At 46.0% G+C, this 22,012-nt stretch overlaps 1 protein-coding gene across 1 annotated transcript in view; it reads left to right on the top strand.

Moving 5' to 3' along the window:
• LOC102960042 (zinc finger protein 709-like) overlaps positions 1-22,012 on the top strand; it is a 63,573-nt gene that overhangs the window by 20,013 nt on the left and 21,548 nt on the right. The window lies entirely within an intron of this gene.

Below are 22,012 nucleotides of genomic sequence, written 5' to 3'. Positions count from 1 at the left end.
ATGACACGAGCGGAAGGCAAGAGTTGGAGGTTTAACCGATGGAGCCACCCAGACGCCCTACAAGTTTAAATGCAATACCTACCCGGGGCACCTGGGTGGCTCAGTCGGTTAGGCGTCCGACTTCGGCTCAGGTCACGATCTCACCGTCCGTGAGTTGGAGCCCCGCGTCGGGCTCTGTGCTGACCGCACAATTTCACAAATCTCAAACCCCCCCCAGTGATCTCAGAAAAGCCTGGGGTCGGCCGGGTGGTTCAGCCAGTTAAGCTTCCAACTTCCCCTGGGGTCATGATCTCCCGATTGGTGAGTTCGAGCACCGCATGGGGCCCTGTGCTGACAGCTCGGAGCCTGGAGCCTGCTCCGGATTCTGTTTGCCTCTCCCTCTGCCCGTCCCCAACTCATGCTCGCTCTCTCTCTCTCAAAATATAAACATTACAAAGAGAAAAAAAAAAGCCTGCCTCGTTCTAGCCCAGGCCCAGGAGAATCTCAGGCGCCGGGCTGTTCCCCGAGACGTTCTCCCTCCTGGGGTTCTGTGGCACAGTCCGCCCTGAGGTGTCAGCTGCCCACGCGCTAAGTCTGCTCCGTTCCCTCACCTGGGCGAATTTGGAGCCTATCCCTCCAGGCCACAGCCAACCCTTTTCTGGACCAGGAGTCCCGCTGCAGAGTTCCAGTCCTGAGGCCTTTGGGAAACGGAAGTCTCCGGCAGAAACCGCCCACCCCCACAGGCCCGGGACGCCCTCTTCAAAGATGGCCGCCAGACTGCCGCGCGGGCCCCACCCCACAGAGAGCGGCCTGGAGTCCGTCCTGGCCAAAGTGCGCAGGCGTGGGAGGCGATGCCCCGCCCTTTGCCAGAGGCCACGCCGCCTGATTCTTGAAGGGAAGAGGCAGAGATGGGCGGTGGCACCTCTCGACGCGCTCTTTCAACAGCTTCCAGTGCTTTCCTGAGTCCACAAAGTGATCTCTGCGGCCGGGAGGCCTGGGGACTGAGGTCCCCGGGCTGCCATACTACCCCCCCCCCGCAGACGTTTTCCGGGGAGGGGCAGCCCTCAAGGCCTCTATGAGGACAGGACTGACGTCTGTGCAGGGGTGAGACCTCAGGGGGACATGGATACCAGGCCCAGGAGAACTCAGCAGAGGACGTGGCAGCTGATGGAGGGCATGCCACCCCGTGCGCCCCTCGGTGAATCCAGGATAGAAGAGCAAAACGAGAACGGTGTCACGTTGTGCAGGGTAGAAAGGGATGCAGTTATAGCTGTACGAGGGGCTGGCACACGACAGCTCCAGCTGCCATGGGCCCCGACTCCCCTCTCGAGGTTCCCGAGTTGTGTTTTTTGTTTTTTGTTTTGTTTTGTTTTTTTAAGAGACGGCCTTATCGGATGGTTCCTGCTCACGGAGTGTGAAGTCACGTGGCCATCAGGGGCACGTGGATCCTCCCTTGGGGATTGGCTTGGGATTGTCACGCGGGAAGGGGGTGAGAGCAAGTCACTCTTTTAAGACCAAGCCAAGCCGACACGGTTCCTGGGGGGGGGGGGAGGGGGGTCGGTGTGTGTCTGCGAAGCCAGTTAGTCAATGCTTCTCGACCTCCTCCTGCATAACAGGCTCTCTAGCAGGTGCTGCAGTGACTGTACAAGGATCAAATAGCCTTGTCCCCTTGACGTTGACATTCTAGGAGACCAGAAACTAGACAGAAGTAAGCTGCAATTGATCAGGTGGTTCTTAGAGCTAAGGAGGGAGAGAAAACTACAGGGGAGTGTGGGGGCGGGGGGGGGGGGAGGCGCGGGGGCGCTGGGCAGGGCTTCCCTGGGCCATTATCTCTGAGGGTTTGTGAACTTGAGTGTCTGCGTGTCCATAAAAATGTGCCACAACAGGGGCGCCTGGGTGGCTCAGTCCGTTGAGCGTCTGACTTTGGCTCAGGTCATGATTTCACAGTCGGTGGGTTCCAGCCCCGCGTCGGGCTGTGTGCTGACAGCTCAGAGCCTGGAGCCCGTTTCAGATTCTGTGTCTCCCTCTCTCTCTGCTCCTCCCCTGTTCATGCTCTGTCTCTGTCTCAAAAATAAATAAACGTTAAAAAAATTTAAAAAAAAATGTGCCACAACAAAGTCTGTGATTTCGTATGTCTGCCTGGGAAAGTATGCATCTGAAACTTGGAATGCTTTTATTTTTGATTCTTGCCTAATGGCCCTTGTGACACCTCAGTTACCACATTGAAAGAACTGGTGAGATCATACTTTGTTGGTGGTGGTGGTGGTTTTTTGTTTTGTTTTGTTTTCCTTTGTTTTTATTTTTGTTTTTTTCTGGATCTTAGAAAGCCTTTATTCTTTCACCATCACGAATTTGTTAGCTCTGGGTTTTTCAATGGTTAGCTATTTTACACTTAGGTAGTTTATTGAGGTAGTTTGTCATAGTTTATTGAATGTTGTTCTTACTCAGGTGTGTTTGAACTTTGTCAAATGCTTGTTTGTGTTTATTGAGATGATTCTGCAAGTTTGGGGCATTTACTCTGTTAGTGGTTTATTACATTAATTCATTTTCAGATGCAAAACCAGTATTGCTTCCATGGTTTGAATCCCAAGTGGTCATCAGGCTTAGGTCATTTTATATATTGCTGGATTCAGTTCACGAAAATTTTGTTGTGGCTTTTTTTCCATGTATATTAATAGAAAGTATTTCCGGGGCGCCTGGGTAACCCAGTTGGTTGAGCGTCCGACTTTGGCTCACGTCATGATCTCGCAGTTTGTGAGTTCGAGCCCTGCGTCGGGCTCTGTGCTGACAGCTCAGAGCCTGGAGCCTGCTTCGGATTCTGTGTCTCTCTCTCTGCCCCTCCCTTGCTCAAGCTGTCTCTCTCTCTCTCAAAAATAAATATAAACATTAAAAAAAAAAAGTATTGTTTACATCTGATGTATAATGTTGTATATGGTGTAAAATTATCCAATGTGGTATGGTGTATACTTTCACAGACTAGTATTTCAGTCTTAGTCCCATAGTGGGTGTCATCACCATGTCTGTCCATAGAATTATTCAAATAAGCCATTCCCATACTCCCTTGGGAGCGTAAGGAGCACCGCACTAATTTGATATTGCAAAGGCTGCTTCCCAAAGCCCCTGTTTGTTTTCTTTGCTCCAGAGCAGAACTCAAGTATCAGTATGTGTTTCCAAAAATTGAAGTAACGTATTAGCCTGAGGATTGAAACGAGTCTGTCCAGTTTGATTTTTATTATGTGCAGAGACATACGTGGTCCTCTTTTGTATTTGAGTCGTTATGAGGCAAGGGATGACCTCAGCTAAGGCATTCTTCTTGGTGCCAGGCAGCCGGATCATCGGCAATAAATGGCCTCAAGGTCTGTAAAAATGTGAAGATAAGGCAGACTCTTGGCCAGGACCTCCTCTAGCATGATTTTCTGGTGTATGATTAATCCTGCTGCCCACTGGGCCCTGTCTTTGGTCAAGGCTGACCTGGTTAAGGACAGAGACCAGCGGCGTTTCCATGTTCTCCATCACAAGTGCTGGTGGAATGCCACCATGGATATTAAAATAGGTGCAAATTCTGTTCTTTTTTTTTTTTTTGTAGTTTATTTGAGAGAACATGCAAACGGGGGAGGGGAGGGGCAGAGAGGAGAGAGGGAGAGAGAGAGGGGGAGGGAGGGAACCCTAAGCAGGCTCCACACTACGCAGAGCTGGACACAGGGCTCAGTCTCACGAATCATAAGATCACGACTTGAGCCAAAGTCAAGAGTCAGACGTTTAATTGACTGAGCCACCCAGGTGCCCCTTTTTGACTGTTTTTTGTTTTGTTTTGTTTCTATACTGTTTATTTCTGCTCTAATCTTTATTATGTCCCCTTTTTTGCTGGCTTTAGGCTTTATTTGCTGTTCTTTTTCTAGCTTTTTAAGATGTATTTGAGACTTTTCTCGCTTCTTGAAGGAGGCCTTTATTGCAATATACTTCCCTCTTACGACTGTCTTTGTTGCATCCCAAAGGTTTTGGACTGTTGTGTTTTCATTTTTGTTTGCTTCCATGTATTTTTAAAATTTCTTCTTCAAGGGGTGCCTGGGTGGCTCAGTCAGTTAAGTGTCTGACTTTGCCTCAGGTCATGATCTCACGGTTCGTGAGTTTGAGCCCCACATCGGGCTCTGTGCTGACAGCTCAGAGCCTGGAGTCTGCTTTAGATTCTGTGTCTCCCTCTCTCTCTGCCCCTCCCCCACTCACTCTCTGTCTCTCTCAAAAATAAATATTAAAAAAATGACTCATATAAAAAAAGAAAAAATAATAAATTTCTTCTTTAATTTCCTTGTTAACCCATTCATTCTTTAGTACGATGTTCTTTGATCTCCATGTATTTGTGGTCTTTCCAAATTATTTCTTGTGGTTGATTTCAAGTTTCATCACGTTGTGGTCTGAAAATATACATGGTATGATCTCACTCTTTTTGTACTGGTTGAGGGCTGATTTGTGACCCAGTATATGATCTATTCTGGAGAATGTTCCATGTGCACTTGAAAAGAATGTGTATTCTGCTGTTTTAGGATGAAATGTTCTGAATATATCTGTTAACTCCATCTGGTCCAGTGACATTCAAAGGCATTGTTTCCTTATTGAAATTCTGCTTAGATGGGGCGCCTGGGTGGCTCAGTCGGTTAAGCGGCCGACTTCGGCTCAGGTCGTGATCTCGCGGTCCGTGAGTTCGAGCCCCGCGTCGGGCTCTGTGCTGACAGCTCAGAGCCCGGAGCCTGTTTCGGATTCTGTGTCTCCCTCTCTCTGACCCTCCCCCGTTCATGCTCTGTCTCTCTCTGTCTCAAAAATAAATAAACGTTAAAAAAAAAAATTCTGCTTAGATGATCTGTCCATTGCTGTAAGTGGGGTGTTAAAATCCCCTATTATTATTGTATTATTATCAATGAATTTATGTTTGTTATTAATTGATTTATATACTTGGCTGCCTCCAAGTTGGGGGCACTAATATTTACAATTGTTAGTTCTTGGTGAATAGAGCCCTTTTATTATGATATAGTGCCCTTCTTCATCTCTTGCTACAGTCTTCAGTGTAAAATCTAGTTTGTCTGATACAAGTATGGCTATTCCAGTTTTCTTTTGATGTCCATTAGCATGATAGATGGTTCTCCACCCCCTCACTTTCAGTCTGTGTCTAAAATGAGTCTCTTGTAAGCAGCATAGCAAGAGGTCTTGTTTTTGTTTTTGTTTTTGATCCATTCTGATACCCTATGTCTTTTTACTGAGCATTTAGTCCATTCGCATTCAGAGTAATTACTGATAGATATGAATTTAGTGCCACTGTATTACCTGTTAAGTTGCCGATAGTCTTTGTTCCTCTCTTGTCTTTGTTGCTTTTGGTCTCTCTTTCCTGCTCAAAAGGGTCCCCTTTAATATTTTTTGCAGAGTGGGTTTAGTGTGCATGAATTTGTTTAGTTTTTCCTTGACTGGAAACTCTTTATCTTTCCTTCTAATTCTTTTTTTTTTTTTTTAATGTTTATTTTGAGAGAGAGAGAGAGAGCACATAAGCAGGGAAGGAGGGGAGAAAGGAGAGAGAGAATCCTAAGCAGGCTCCATGCTGTCAGCGCAGAGCCTCACACGGGACTCAATCCCACAAACCGTGAGATCTGGATCTGAGCTGAAATCAAGAGTCAGACGCTTCACGGACTGAGCCACCCAAGCGTTCCTCTCCCTCTATTCTGAATGACGGCCTTGCTGGATGATGTGTTCTTGGCTGCATATTTTTCCCATTCAGCACGTTGAATGTATCATTCCACTCCCTTCTGGCCTACCAAGTTTCTGTGGACAGGTATGTTGCTAACCCTATGTGTCTAGCCTTGTAGTGGATCTTTTGTCCCTAGCTACTTTCAGAATTCTCTCTTTGTGTTTGTATGTTGCAAGTTGCACTATGAGATGTCTTGGTGTTGATCTGTTTTTGTTGATTTTGAGGGGAGTTCTCTGGGCCTCTTGGACTTGAATGCCTGTTTCCTTCTCCAGATTAGGGACGTTCTAAGCTATAATGTGTTCAAATAAACCTTCTGCCCCCTTTTCCCGCTCTTCTTTTTCTGGGATGCCTATGATATGGGTATTATTGCACTTTATGGAGTAGCTACTTCCCTAGGTCCAGATTCATGAGCTAATAGTTTTCTTTCCTTTTTCTTTGCAGCTTCATTATTTTCCATATTTTATCTTCTATATCACTATTGCTCCTCTGCTTCCATCCTCGTGATTACATCCACTTGGTTTTGCATCTCAGTTATAGCATTTTTTATTCTGGCCTGACTAGATTTTAGGTCTTTTATATCCCTGCAGCAAGGGGTTCTCTTGTGTCTTCTATGTGTGTTTGTTTGTTTTGTTTTGTTTTGTTTTTTTAAAGCCCACGTAGTATTCTTAAGACTTTTGTTCTAAATTCTCGTTCAGCTAAATCACTTACGTTTTGAGTAAACTCCTGGCTGTGATTTCTCCTCGATCCTTCTTTGGGGAGAATTCCTCCACCTTGTCATTTTGTCTGGGTTTCTATCTTTTGTGTGCTATGAGCCCTTGTTATGTTTCCTGCTCCTGAGAGTAATGCTATATTAAGAAGGGGTCAGGGGCGCCTGGGTGGCTCAGTCGGTTAAGCGTCCGACTTCAGCTCAGGTCACGGATCTCGCGGTCTGTGAGTTCGAGCCCCGCGTCGGGCTCTGGGCTGATGGCTCAGAGCCTGGAGCTTGTTTCAGATTCTGTGTCTCCCTCTCTCGCTGCCCCTCCCCCGCTCGCGTGCTGTCTCTGCCTCAAAAATAAATAAACATTAAAAAAAATGTTTTTTTAAACAGGCAAAAAACTATAAGCCCGATTCCAAAGTGGAAGAAAGGAAGAAAAAAAAAAAGGCCTGACCCAAAAAACGAGAAAAGGAAAGGAAAAAACAAACAAACAAAAAACATGGGGCGTGGTGGGGGGGCCCTGTGTCGGTCCTCTTCTGGAGAGGCCCCCGCTGTGCTGGGTCGCAGCGAGACCTGCCTTAGCGAAGATAAAGCAGCGGGGCCCAGGCAGGGGTTGGTGTAAGTAGCTCCGGCCGCCACTGGGGGCGCTGTGTTACTCACTGAGGTCCCACCGTGCTGCTGGGCTGGGGGGAGATGGCGCGACGGGCTCTCCCCTGGAGAGGGGAGCTTGCCCCCTATGCTGTTCAGGAAGCCCTCCCAGAAAAGAACAGTCTCCCGTCTTGTGTCCCAAGCTTCCGCAGGTCCCTGTCCTCCGCTGTTGAATGGCCACTCGGTGGTGCCCGCTGGGTCTTTTGTCCTCGGAGAGGCAACATACCCTCTTGCGCATGCACTCCAGGAAGGGGAACATTCTCTCCCGGGGCGCCCCAGGGGATCCCCACACCATGCTGTCCACTCCTGGGTCTCCACCCTCTTTCTCCCCAGGAGCACTGCTGCCCTCCCAGGTCGACTCTGGCCAATGGCACAGACTTCCAAAAACTTCAGAATCGGAGCGCCACTGTGTGTAAAAACTTGGCGACAGCCCGTTCCTTTGAGTATTTGTCTCATGCAAACCAAATGCGCTGCTCTCTCCCTCTCTTTCTGTCCTTTCCCTGCAAAAAGGGCTCCCTCCCCTCCTCAGCAATGGGGCTTTGCTCTCCCCCCAGGTCACATCTCGCCACCTGCCAAGTTCTCTCCCTCTAATTGTGCAGATTTCCCCCTTAATCCTCAGATTGATTTCCTACGCGTTCAAAATGATTTGATGTTTATCTAGCTGTGTTCGAGGGACCGGGCAGGCCCAGGGTCCCCCTACTACTTTGCCGTCTTAACTCCTAAATCTCCACAGTGATTTTCTTAAGTTTAGACTGTTCTATCTTATGGATTTATTTAAAATAAAGATACCCAATAAATTATATTAAAAAAAAAAACACACAAAACCACACTGTATGTTAGCCAATTTGACAATAAATTATATTAAAAAATAAATAAACTTATGCCGTATTTTGCTATTTACTATTCTTTAATTTAACTCTGTCTTCAGGAAGCCATTCGCAGATTTAATTCCTTTAAACACCAAATGTCACAAAAATGTAAACCATAAAAAAATCTCTTTCGGACAGATGACATGGGGGCATCACAGTTTGTCCTTCCCCTCTATCACACTCAGGGTATTTTCTGGGAATAAGTAGCCTATTACAGTGTGTTAGGGGGTTGAGTTTAGCTCCTTAAATGTATTGCATTTTAATCAATTTGCATAAGCCTTGGGTAGTTTTCCTCACATCAATTAAAATAGGAATTCAGTTGCTTTTCTCCTGTTGAATGTCAGTGTTCTCTAAGGACTAGGGACACGTAGAAAAAAAACTGACCCAAGAATGGAATAGTGTACTCGAGAACTTAAACACATTCATCTCACATCTCAAGGTTCTCTTGGCTAAACAGAACACAAAATCTATTTGGTTCCATAATTTTCTAGCTTGCCTCACACCGTATCTCTCCACCAGCTTACAGTTTAGGAGCCCAAGTGCTGAAGGAAACCGGGGCCCAAGGGCTGCGCTGTTCCATCAATAAAGGAATCCAGGAAAGAAACTGGACTCAGCAGGGACGAGCAGCCCGCGTCCCACAGGACACGAGGAGAGCCACCTTCAGAAGGTTCCCCGGTCTAGAGGGTCCCGGTGGAGACAGAAGCCCTGGAGTGGGTCAGTCCCCGCGGAGGGAAGGGAGGGACACCCGAGCAGCCACAGGAATGCGCTCAGGGAGCCCTGCACACCCTCCCCTCCCCTCCCCTCCCCTCCCCTCCCCTCCTCTCCCCGGGGCAAAGGGAACCTCTCCCTGCCTCAGGGTTCCAGGCTCACAAGTGAGGACACTCAGCAGGGTTCAGTTTAAGGTTCTGACCCAGATGACCTCCCCATTCACTGACACGGTCCCCATTCAGTGACACGGTTCCAGGACACAGAGCTCTTGACTTTCAGACTTCTCCATGTAAACAAATTGTACTCTGAGTTCCCCTACACTGTGGACGGAAAACCAACCTGTGGGAGTTTTAAGACTTAAGGAACCTCAGGGGCGCCTGGGTGGCTCAGTTGGTTGGGTGTCTGACTTCAGCTCAGGTCATGATCTCGTGGTTCATGGGTTGGAGCCCGTGTCGGGCTGTGTGCTGACAGCTGGGAACCTGGAGCCTGCCTCGGATTCTGTGTTTCTCTCTCTCTCTGCCCCTCCCCCACTGACGCTCCGTCTCTCCTTCAAAAATAAACATTAAAAAAAAAAAAAAAGACTTAAGGGAACCTCAGTTGCAACTTTAGAAAAGGCATAGGGGTCCACCCACCTCCACCCTACCCCTACAGGTGTATCCCCAGCCCCCCTGGGCTCAATAGCTTCTCAGCATGAAAGGCTCCTTCTCAGGTGGGTGTGAACAGGTTAAGACACCTGCAGGGGGAGGCTCCCCAGGAACAAAGAATAACTGGGCCTTCAAATACTTACCTCTGCAGGCTCAAGGAAGGCCTTAGCTTAGAGCCCTGAGACCTCTGCCTCCACCCCCCTACTAGAGTTGCTTTGAACCATGAGTCTTATTTCATTTTATTTTATTTTTTGAGACTTTATTTTAATTAATTATTATTATTACTTTTTTTTTTTTTAGAGACAGAGCATGTGTGCAAGTTGAGGAGGGGCAGAGGGGGAGAGAGAGAGAGAGAGAGAGAGAGAGAGAATCTTAAGCCCAGACACAGGGCTCCAGCTCACAACTGTGAGATCATGACCTGAGCCAAAATCAAGAGTTGAATGCCTAACCAACTGAACGACCCAGATGCCCTGAGATTTTAAGTACTCTCTGCCACCAACATGGGGCTGGAACTCACATCTCCGAGATCAAGAGTCCCATGATGCGTGTTATTTTAAATGACACAAACCCAGTGTTTGAACAATCCAGCAAAATTTAAGGTGAAAGAAGGGAAGAAAATTGTAAGGCCCTTTGCTAGCTCAACAAGAAAACCCCCAAGTATCTATTGTATCCTGAAGGAAGAAAAAGTTACATTATTATTCCCATTGGGGGAAATTTCTATAGACTGTTAATCATACTTGAACACTTAGGTCTGTACGTCTGAACCGTGTAAACCCTTTTGAACTCACCCAAAATAAAAGAACAGACCTCAGGGGGCACCTGGGTGGTTAGGTCGGTTAAGCGTCCAACTCTTGATTTCAGCTCTGGTCATGAGCTTGCAGTTCGTGAGATCCAGCCCTGCATTGGGCTATGCTCTGATATCTCGTAGCCTGCTTGGGATTCTCTCTCTCTCTCTCTCTCTCTCTCTCTCTCTCTCTCTCTCTCTCTCTTCCATTCCTCTGCTCTCTCTCTCTCGCTCTCAAAATAAATAAACTTAAAAAAAAAAAACCAGACCTCAGAATATTACTAACACGATCAAAGGAAGACTAAAGGGAAACAAATAACATGCATGCGATGTAATTCTGGATTTTTTTTTTTTTTTCCTGAAATTCACCTCCTTGCCTCTTTGGAAATATTTTACGTTGTGTTTCAAGCCGTGATTAAATAAATATTTATTAAAAAGCTGAGTCAAAAGCTAATAAATCTCTTAAAAACATAATTCAAACATTTTTTATTTTAGAGAGAGCATGCAAGCGTGGGAGAGGGGCAGAGGGAGAAAGAAAGAGAATCTTAAAGCAGGCTCCATGATCAGCGAGGAGCCCATGGTGGGGCTCCATCCCCCACCCCGGGATCATGACCGGGCCGAAATCAAGAGTCCAAGGCTCAACCGACTGAGCTACGCAGGCGCCCCTGAAGTTAATAAAGCTTATAACTCAGGTTAGGGCATCGCTGACTGGACAGAACACCAGGGAAAGTTTCAAAGAGCAACTGCCAGGGGCAGCTGGGTGGCTCAGCTGGTTAAGTGGCCGACTTAGGCTCAAGTCACGATGTCGCGGTTCCTGAGTTCGAGCTCCCCACCCCCCACCCCCTCTCCATGGGGCTCTGTGCCGACAGCTCAGAGCCTGGAACCTGATTCAGATTCTGTGCCTTCCTCTCTCTGCCCTTCCCCCTTCGTGCTCGGTCTCTCTCTGTCTCTCAAAAATGAATAAATGTTAAAAAAAAAAAAAAAGAAAGAATGTCATGTTGGGTTATAACGCAAAGTATAAAATAAATACCCGTGACCCATACGGTTTATTGAATGAGTGGGTAAAATCATAAATGCAGGAGATGAGTAAATATTCCATGCAGAAAAATTCCAAATATTGTACGGACATATTCTTCCTGAAGGAGATGAGGTATAACTCCTACTCCTGAAATGTAGGGTCTCTGTATAATGGATACCTGGCAAAGAATACAGTAGGAAATGGGAACGAGAGTGCAGTTTATAATGGAGAAATTCGAGAAACACCTTGCCCTGGTGTTAAAGGTCACTAAGCCAGGATGAGTGCTCTTAAGAATACACACTTGTGATATTGTGACTTATGAAAAGAAACATATATTTGTTCTTTGGTTCCGAGCACTGGAGCTCCTAAAATCCCTTGGAATTTCCTTCGATAAAAGCAATAAAGGTGCCTCTTGTGATGTTAATGAGGTGACTTTGGAGAAGCCCTCAGGTTACCTAAGAATGGGGTCTGGTTGCCAGGGGAACCAATCCCGTGATTAAAAAGTTGTAACTTTCAGTCCCAGCCCCTGACCTCCAGGGGAGGTTGAATCCATAGCCCAAGGCCAGTGATCTAATCAGTGCTGCCTGTGTAATGAGGGCCTCATAAAAACTCAAAAGGACAGGGTTTGGGGCGCCTGGGTGGCTCAGTCGGTTGAGCGTCCGACTTCGGCTCAGGTCACGATCTCGCGGTTCGTGAGTTCGAGCCCCGCGTCGGGCTCTGGGCTGAAGGCTCAGAGCCTGGAGCCTGCTTCCAATTCTGTGTCTCCCTCTCTCTCTCCCCCTTCCCCATTCATGCTCTGTCTCTCTCTGTCCCAAAAATAAATAAACGTTAAAAAAAATAATAAAAAAAAAAAAAAAAAAAAAGGACAGGGTTTGGGAGAGCTTTTCGGTGGGTGAACGTGTGGAGATTGGAGGAGAAAGTAAGGCATGTAAATTTCACATCCCTTTCTCCATACCTTGCCCTTTGCGTGTTCCATCTGGCTATTCCGGAGTTAGGTTCTTTAGACAACATTTCTCAGAGTTCTGTGAGACATGTTAGCAGATTAATCATTAGCCATTGTTTTTCTTTTGGTTCCATAAAGTACCTCTCAATAACCCAATGTAACTACCTGCACCATATAGGTCTAACTTTGGGGGCCCACCTGCATCACCCCCTCCTGAAATGAGACACAAATTCAACTGAACTGATCCATTCTTAGGACTAAGAGGCTGGATAATGAGTTATGAGCTATCTACCAACTCGGGATAGGTTCAAACCTACAATACTCCAGGTGGCCCAAGATGTTAAAATATTCCCTAATATTATGGAAGTCTTTGCATAGATTCCTGGGACCCCCAAGATCTCAGACTTAGTTTTACTGTCGGACCCTTCAAGTTTGGGACGATGACTATGGACTGGACTTCAGACTATTGTCTGTATAACTATCATAGGATCTGCTACTATAATCCTATTTAGATGTGTACTGTCTGGGTTACAACATGCCCTAACCCTGATTTTTTAGCCCGTCAGCTTTACCAGCAGTTGATGTCCTCACCATTGAATCTGATACCTGTGTGTCACAGGGTGGATTGTAGTGTAATCCCTGACAGTTTTTCGTTTTTCTTTTCTTTTTCTTTTTTGTAATGCAAGTGCCTGATTTAGGTTTTGATTGACAAGGCATTCACTTCAAAGAGGCATCCACTTCAAAGACGGTATCTCAGATAATACACATTGCCGGCCACAGGACTAGGTCAAGAACCAGGCCACCTCCCCCCACCAGCATGCCTTTGTTTTAGAGATCTTGGTTGATTTCAGTAACCCGACTATTTGGGGCACTTGTCTTTTGTTTTCCTGAACTTTAAATTCTTGCCCTTTTGTTTTCGATTCAACAACAATGAGTGAGCCAGAGAAACCCTAGGTCCCCACCCTCACTCTGATAAAAGCAGAATCCCTGCCTTGTGTTCTCTCTCTGTCTCTGTCTCTGTCTCTCTCTACTGGTGATCTTGCTCTGTGGTCCCTGGTGTGCTGTGTTAAGTTCCAGGTCTTATAAGTAATAAACCTCTGAGGCACCTGGGTGGTTCAGTAGGTTGAGCGTCCGACTTTGGCTCAGGTCACGATCTTGCAGTTTGTGAGTTCGAGCCCTGTGTCGAGCTCTGGGCTGACAGCTCAGAGACTGGAGCCTGCTTCGGATTCTGTCTCCCTCTCTCTCTGCCCCTCCCCTGCTCATGGTCTCTCTCTCAAAAATAAATAAACATTAAAAAGTAATAATAAACCTTTATTTTTTCAAAGTTTCCAAATGAATGTTGCTGAAGGGCATCGTGCGGTTACAATGAGAACCACAAGATTTGGTCCAGTCATAATCTTGGTTCGGAAAGGGGCATGTGGGAAGCTCACGGGAGCCTAAGTGAGTGCCCCAGGCATTTATAGCCCAAAGCATTACTATTAATAAGCTGAGACTGGCACAAATATAAATGAAATAAGACAAAAGAAGTCAAATACCATATGATTGCACTTATATATGGAATCCAAAAACCCCGAAAATAAACCAACAACAAAAATTGAGCTCAAAGCTACAGAATAAACATTGGTGGTGGCAAGGGGCTGGGGGTGGGGGGCAGGAGAAATGGGTAAAGGGGGTAAAAAGGTACAAACTTCTAGTTATAAAGTAAATAAGTCATGAGGATATAATGTACAACATAGTGACTATAGTTAATAATACTGTACTGCATATCTTATTTTGTTTTTGTACTGCATATTTTAATGTTTATTTATTTTTGAGAGAGAGACAGAGACAGAGCACAAGTGGGGACGGGGGGCAGAGAGGGAGAGACACAGAATCCAAAGCAGGCTCCCGGCTCCGAGCTGTCAGCCCAGAGCCCGACTCAGGGCTCGAACCCACAAACCGTGAGATCATGACCTGAGAGCAAAGTCAGACTCTTAACCGACTGAGCCACCCAGGCACCCCAGTACAGAACATTTTAAAGTTGCTAAAAGTAAATCTTCAAAGTACTCATCACAAGAAAAAATATTTTATGACTATGTGGTGAGGGATGTTAACTATGCCAACTCTGGCGATCATTTCACAATATATACTGATAACAAATAATTATAACTAACATAGAGGCTAAGGGCAGGAAGCGAGTGCAAAAAGCACAGTCTGACCCCCCCCCCCTTTGTCTCCAGAAAGCAGGAAGAAAATCCTCCATGTGAAAGGTACCCTCCCTGCACTAAGAGGTAAAGAGACATCCTTAACACCAGAAATAGGGAATTTGGAGCCAAGAAGGCTGTCTAAACAAACCTTGTTACTTCTTACTAATTTACTACCCCGGCCAAATTCTGTTTAGAATTCCTCACTAATTGAAGCTCTTGCACAAAGAGTTCTTTGTCTTGTCAATTCCTCACAGACTTACTGTCTTTGTCTAAAACGTGTAAAAACTTGCTGCCTTGGTCATTTTTTTAGGTCTTGATTTTCTTGTAAAACCTAACAAGACTCTTTTTTTTTTTTTTCTCCTGTTAATCTGTTTCAGCTCAATTTCATTCTTAGACCAGCTGCAAGAACCTTGAAAGATGGAAGGACATTTTTCCTCCTCAACACTAATATAATGTTGTATGTCAATCATACCTTATAAATTATACCTTATAAAAAAATTCTTTTTAAAAAGGACTTGTGTTCCCAAACATGCTCAGGCCCCGTCATATATATTTTCCCCCGTTTTAAATGTCATGCTGCTATTCTCATGCAGTTTTATGGTTCGGTGGCTTAGATGACGCCCAGTAAATGCTGGATGTTAAAGGGTTGTTTTTTGTTTTTTGTTTTTAATATGATTGATGGTGGTCACAGTCTCTACCAGGATTCAGAGGAAAGTCAAGGCTGTTTTTCAAATGGAGAGAAGTTTTCCAGAGAAGGTATGACCACACAGTAAAGTTTTAGGGGTTCGGCATTGTGATTCTTCCCTTTGAGGTTTCCATAAGCATCAGTTCCGTGTAATACATCATCAGTTCTGGGCAATAAGATCCAAGTAGAAAGGCAGTTGCACCTCTATGTGGACATGAGGCAGGACTTTTTCTGTTCTGGGCAGAACACCACTTAAAACTGGTAATGTTATGTGTCACCGAGTAAATGACTCTGAGTAGCGGGCTCAAATGGCTCCAAATCTAAACATTTCCATTGATTTAAAAAAATTTTTTTATTTTTTTTTTAAATTTTTTTTCCAATGTTTTTTATTTATTTTTGGGACAGAGAGAGACAGAGCATGAACGGGGGAGGGGCAGAGAGAGAGGGAGACACAGAATCGGAAACAGGCTCCAGGCTCTGAGCCATCAGCCCAGAGCCTGACGCGGGGCTCGAACTCACGGACCACGAGATCGTGACCTGGCTGAAGTCGTACACTTAACCGACTGCGCCACCCAGGCGCCCCTAAAAAAATTTTTTTAATGTTTATTTATTTTTGAAGGAGAGAGAGACAGAGTGTGAGTGGGGGAGGGGCAGAGAGAGAGGGAGACACAGACTCCGAAGGAGGCTCCAGGCTCCAAGCCGTCAGCACAGAGCCCGACGCGAGGCTCGAACTCACGGACCGTGAGATCATGACCTGAGCTGCAGTCGGACGCTCAAACGACTGAACCACCCAGGCGCCCCTCCATTGATTTTAATAACAACCTTATGGAAGGCAGTAACTTGATTCCACATTACAGGTGGTATTTCATCCTGTTCTCAGGCGACTGAAACCCTAGAAAATGCACAAACATGCGCGGGCTGTGCACATTCACAGCATTGTACCCCAACACCTGATTTGCATGTGCCTGTACTCTCTTTTTGACGAAGATAAGCGTTGTTGACCCAGCACTGATAAGCATGGTGGACGAGACAATGAACATCTGCTGTTGTGACTGCCAAGATATGGAAAATCAAATGTGATGCACAACACAGGCAGAAGGGCAGAGAGCAGAAGTTGCATACCTGATCCCACAAAGCTTGTTCCTAGGAATGATACTGCGTTTGGAAACCAGCTATGATTGACATTCCTACCTATTGAAGTTTGTGATATTCTAAACTCACTCTCCATAGTCTTGTAACGAACATACAGATTAAAGAAGGAAGTTGAGCGCCTGGGTGGCTCAGTGGGTTAAGCATCCAACTTCCGCTCAGGTCACGATCTTGCAGTTTGTGGGTTCGAGCCCTGTGTTGGGCTCACCGCTGTCAGTGCAGAGCCTGCTTTGGGTCCTCTGTCCCCCCCTTTCTCTGCCCCCCCCCCACTGTTGCATGCTCTCTCTATCTCTCTTTCAAAAATAAATAAACGTTAAAGAAAAAAAGAGGAGGGTAATTAAAAAAGGACCCCTGTATCTCTCAGGTCTTTGATGATAAAACTTATCTCCGCAGTTCCTCTATGGATAAAGTGTTACTTTCGGGGTGACGCTTTTGGTGGGGAACAGATCAAGAAGCACCCACTTGATGTTCCCATCAGAATATGCCTTGATAGGGGCGCCTGGGTGGCTCGGTCGGTTAAGCGTCCGACTTCGGCTCAGGTCACGATCTCGCGGTCCGTGAGTTTGAGCCCCGCGTCAGGCTCTGGGCTGATGGCTCGGAGCCTGGAGCCTGTTTCCGATTCTGTGTCTCCCTCTCTCTCTGCCCCTCCCCTGTTCATGCTGTGTCTCTCTCTGTCTCAAAAATAAATAAACGTTAAAAAAAAAAAAAAAAAAGAATATGCCTTGATAAATATTTTACTCATTAAAAAGTACCTCTATTTCCACTACATACCTTGGGCCTAATGAGCTAATCTGTTTTCATAACTTTATTAGGCATGTATAGTTTATAATTGTGTAAGATTTGTGAATGACCCGTGAATGTCTTTATTGAAACATTTATATTTTGTTTTTGATGTATAAAAACAATTTAAACTCTTAATAATATTACCTTTTACCCTATATTATTGGTATTTCTATATCTTTTATTATTATCAATGATGCATTCACATTTTTCAGTTTTCAAATGGATTTATCTTTTCTTCAAATGGATTTATCTTTTTCTCCCCCCAAATTTTAATGTTTATTTATTTTTTGAGAGAAAGAGTGAGACAGAGCATGAGAGGGGGAGGGGCAGAGAGAGAGAGAGGGAGGCACAGAATCCAAAGCAGGCTCCAGGCTCCAAGCTGTCAGCACAGAGCCCGACGTGGGGCTCGAACTCACGGACTGCGAGATCATGACCTGTGCCAAAGTGGGCCGCTCAACCAACTGAGCCACCCAGGCGCCCCTCCATGTATTTATCTTTGAGGCACCTGGGTGGCTCTGTTGGTTGAGCATCCGACTTCGGCACAGGTCATCACCTCACGGTTCATGAGTTTAAGCCCCACAGTGGGCTCTCTGCTGTCAGCTCAGAGCCTGCTTCTGATCCCGATTTGGATCCTCTATCCTTCTTCCTCTCTGCACCACCCCAGCTCCAACTGGCATGTGCTCGCTCTCTCTCTCTCTCTCAAAAATAAACAATAAAAAATGTATTTATTTTTTAGGGGCGCCTGGGTGGCTCAGTCAGTTGGATGTCCGACTTCAGCTCAGGTCATGATCTCGCGGTCCGTGAGTTCGGGCCCCGCGTCGGGCTCTCGGCTGACAGCTCGGAGCCTGGAGCCTGCTTCGGATTCTGTGTCTCCCTCTCTCTCTCTCTGCCCCACCCCTGCTTGCTCTCTGTCTCTCAAAACTGAATAAACATTAAAAAAGGTTTTTAAAAATGTATTTATTTTTGATTTACATTTTTTCCTTTGTATGCCAAGACTTCCACTGCCTAAGCATACAAAAATACTTTATGATTTTTCTTTTTAGTTTTTTGTTTTATCTTTTTTAAACCTTTAACTCTTTAATCCATACAGAATGTATTTGGATAGAGCAGATAGGAGAGTTATAGCCTAGCACAGCTTATCACCTATTTTGTTACATCCTTCTGTCTGTTTATAGACTTCCAAGAGACCATCTGACTATTCCACAGTTTCTCAACATTGACACGACTGATATTTTTGATCAGGTGATGTTCTTTGTCAGAGGGCACACGATGTTGTGTCTTAGAGGATCCCTAGATGTCTGCCGCAGGGCTACCGCCTGCTTGAGTCACGACAACCAAAAATGTCTCCGGATATTGCCAAATATCCCCGAGCGGCAGAATCATCTCCCTGTCCCATGACAAACAGCTGATCAGTGCCTAGGGTGGTCACAGCCCATTAGATGGTCATTTCTTGTTAGTTTTGTCATTGGTGCATCTGTTGGAAGTTGAATTTCCTTCTTTACTTGCGCTAATTTCCTGATTACCCTTGGCTTTATTCGCAGACATATAATTTAGAATTATTTTATTACAGGACAGGAAAGAAGATCCTGAGGCTAATTCGCCTGGAAACTTCTTTAACTTTTGTGTGGCTGTAGGTAGAGAGAACTGCATCACTGAGTTCAGGCGTCCTCCATGCACCACAGTCGATGATATTACGACGGAGGCCATGCTTCTGTCACTTCATCAGGAGACACTAGACTTCTGTCCGCACAGATCCCGCACGTGGTGTTAGACTGTGACCTCCAAAAAAATTAAAAAAAAATTTTTTTTTAATGTTTATTTATTTTTGAGAGGGAGACAGAACGTGACGGGGGGAGGGACAGAAGGAGGGAGACACAGAATCCAAAGGAGGCTCTGGGCTCTGAGCTGTCGGCACGGAGCCCGAGGCGGGGCTCGAACCCGCGAACTGTGAGATCGTGACCTGAGCTGAAAGTCGGATGCTTAACCCCACTGAGCCGCCCGCCGGCCAGGCGCCCCTGCAAATCTCAGATATATTTTGCAAGACGTGATTTTAGTCCAATCATTTCTGTTGTGTATACGGTATGGATTTACGCAACGTGCAGCAAATCGGCGCCTTCATCGGTGGTGGTGGTTTTCCAGTCACTTCCCCTTTAGTTTGCTAAGTAAACAACACCGTCATCTCCACTGACGACACTTGCTTCTTCCGTCCTGCATTCTCCATATTGGTCGTTGTGATTTCTGACATGAGGTGAGAGATGAAAGCAATGATAAGTAACTGGGGTGTGGATCAACATCTTTTGGATTTGGTTTGGTTCCGTTCCTCCTTTCAGTGGGAGGAACGGTTCATCGAGCTCTGCTCCCAGCCATCTCGAATGAGTCCTAGGCCTGCCTGGCACCCAGTGTGTCTGCAAGTGTCCATCGGACCTGGACACGAAAAGGTGACGAACACTACTCGGCACACTCTTCAGATGTCAACCGGGGGGCAAGAGGGACGGATTCCAACCCCGGGGATCGTAATAAGGGTAGAGGGGAAGAACAAAGATGTGTCCGAGTGGCACAAAGGAGTCCGCCCTAGGTGTTCAACTATCCGTCCCAAGTTCGTAACAACAGGTGACGTGCGTTCAGTGGCAAAGCTTGGTCTGAGTCGGACAGCCTGGTGCCGAATCCGAGCGCCCTTAATTGACAGCCTGTGTGACACGAGACGGGGCTCTTTGCTCTGCTGCCTCTCAGTTCCCTCTTAGGAAATGGGATCACGTTATTACTTCCACGTCAGGAAATCCGTGAAGGTGAAGAGTAACGAGCCGATCCACCTACGGTGCTGAGCGGGGTGCCTCCCCCTTAGCAAACCTCCTGACAGTGTCTATTATTAGTGCTAACATTCCTGGGGGGCCTGGGTGGCTCAGGAGGGTAAGTGGCCAACTTCGGCTCAGGGCATGATCTCGCGGTCCGTGAGTTCGAGCCCCGCGTCGGGCTCTGTGCTGACAGCTCGGAGCCTGGAGCCTGCTTCCGATTCTGTGTCTCCCTCTCTCTCTGCCCCTCCCCTGCTCAGGCTCGCTCTCTCAAAAATAAACATTAAAAAAAATTCAAACAAAAAGTTTTTATTAGTGTTAACATTCCTGTTACTATTCTCATTGTGATTGTCTTCATCATCTCTATGAGGACTTAAGAAGCAAAACGTCTCTCAGTGGAATCTATGACATTTTACACTGCAGATGAATCGATGTCCCTGGAAATGTAAGATTGCACCTGGCCTATAAAACTACTGAGAGGTCATGGTTTTATTTATTTTTTTTGGACGTTTGTTTATTTATTTTGACAGACGGCGCGAGCACATGTGCAGGGGAGGAGCAGAGAGAGGCAGAGAGAGAATCTGAAGCAGTCTCGGGCTCTGAGCCCTCAGCAGAGAGCCTGACATGGGGCTCGAACTCATGAACTGCAAGATCACGACCTGAGCCAAAGTCGGGCGCTTAACTCACTGAGCTGCCCAGGTGCCCCGAAGCGATGCTTTTAATAAGATTCTTTGGGAGTGCGTGGGTGGCTCAGTCAGTTAAGTGTCTGACTTTAACTCAGGTCATGATCTCGATGTTCGATGTTTGTGCATTCGAGCCCTGCATCGGGCTCTCTCCCGTCAGCTGGGAGAACACTTCAGATCCTCTGTCCCCCTCTCTCTCTGCCCCTCCCCAGCTTGTTCGCGCTTTCTCTCTCTCTCTGAAAAATAGATACACGTTTAAAAAATAATAACATTCTGTGATGACTATTTTGACTTCTTGTTCGGGTGGTACTTTCTTGTACTTTGAAACCTTCACTAAGTAAATGCTGTGATTACTTGGTTTTGGTAATTCATGCCTTCCCCATCAGGTGGAACCATTTAATTGATTCTCCCTCCCACTCCCACCTCAAACACCGTGTCAGTATTCCAATCAGACCATGAAGAAACAATTAAAAAAAAAAGCGCAAGCCTGTATCTTGACATTTTTCCATTTAAAGAGAGTTCATGTTTTCCACCACAAGAAGGATCAGTTGTTCCCTTGTCTTTCATTCAGAGCTGAGAACAGCTTCTTGAACCTTGGGTAATGCATTTCATGAGGGGTATATAGTTCAAGGTCATGGGGAAAATATCTCCATATGTACAAAGAAATCCTTGAGTCCTGTAAGGAGAGCTCTTGATGGGTTAAGAGGACATCTTATAGGATGGGTCTTGAGATTTCAGCGGCTTTCCTCAGTGCAGGGGGCTGGATGCACCAGCACCCTAAGTACATTCCGGCCCTCAAGTTTGCCATGATTCCACACCAGCAACAACTACCCGCTCTTACCAAACACAACCTCAAGATAGCATGTCTGATAGTATGCCAACCACAGTGATTAAAGGGCCCTTGAGACCTAAACGTAAGACAGGAAGCCATCAAAATCTTAAGAGGAGAAAGCAGACAAAAACCTCTTTGACCTTGGCTGCAGCAACTTCTTACTCAACAGGTCTTCAGAGGCAAGGGAAACAAAAGCAAAACTGATCTATTGGGACCTCATCAAAATAAAAAGCTTCTGCACAGCAAAGGAACCAAGCAGCAAAACTAAAAGGCAACCGACAGAATGGGAGAAGATATTTGCAAACGGTGTATCAGATCAAGGGTTAGTATCCAAAATCTATAAAGAACTTCTCAAACTCAACACCCAAAAAACAACTAATCCAGCAAAGAAATGGGCAAAAGACATGAATAGACACTTCTCCAAAGAAGTCATCCAGATGGCCAACCGGCACATGAAAAAATGCCCAACATCACTTATCATCAGGGAAATACAAATCAAAACCACAATGAGATACCACCTCATGCCTGTGAGAATGGCTAACATTCAGGCCACAACAGACGTTGGCAAAGATGCGGAGAAAGAGGCTCTCTTTTGCACTGCTGGTGGGAATGCAAGCTGGTGCAGCCACTCTGGAAAGCAGTATGGAGGTTCCTCAAAAAAATTAAAAATAGAACTACCCTATGACCCAGCAATTGCACTATTAGGCATTTATCCAAGGGATACAGGTGTGCTGTTTTGAAGGGGCACGTGCACCCCAGTGTTTATAGCAGCACTCTCAACAATAGCCAAAGTATGGAAAGAGCCCAAATGCCTATCGATGGATGAATGGATAAAGAAGGTGTGGTATATATATATAGAACGGAATATTACTCGGCAATCAAAAAGA

Source organism: Panthera tigris, chromosome A2 (genome assembly GCF_018350195.1).
Source record: "Panthera tigris isolate Pti1 chromosome A2, P.tigris_Pti1_mat1.1, whole genome shotgun sequence".
Lineage (NCBI taxonomy): Eukaryota > Metazoa > Chordata > Mammalia > Carnivora > Felidae > Panthera > Panthera tigris.
The sequence above is the reverse complement of the archived record's forward strand: the minus strand, read 5'-3'. Positions and strand labels throughout refer to the sequence as shown.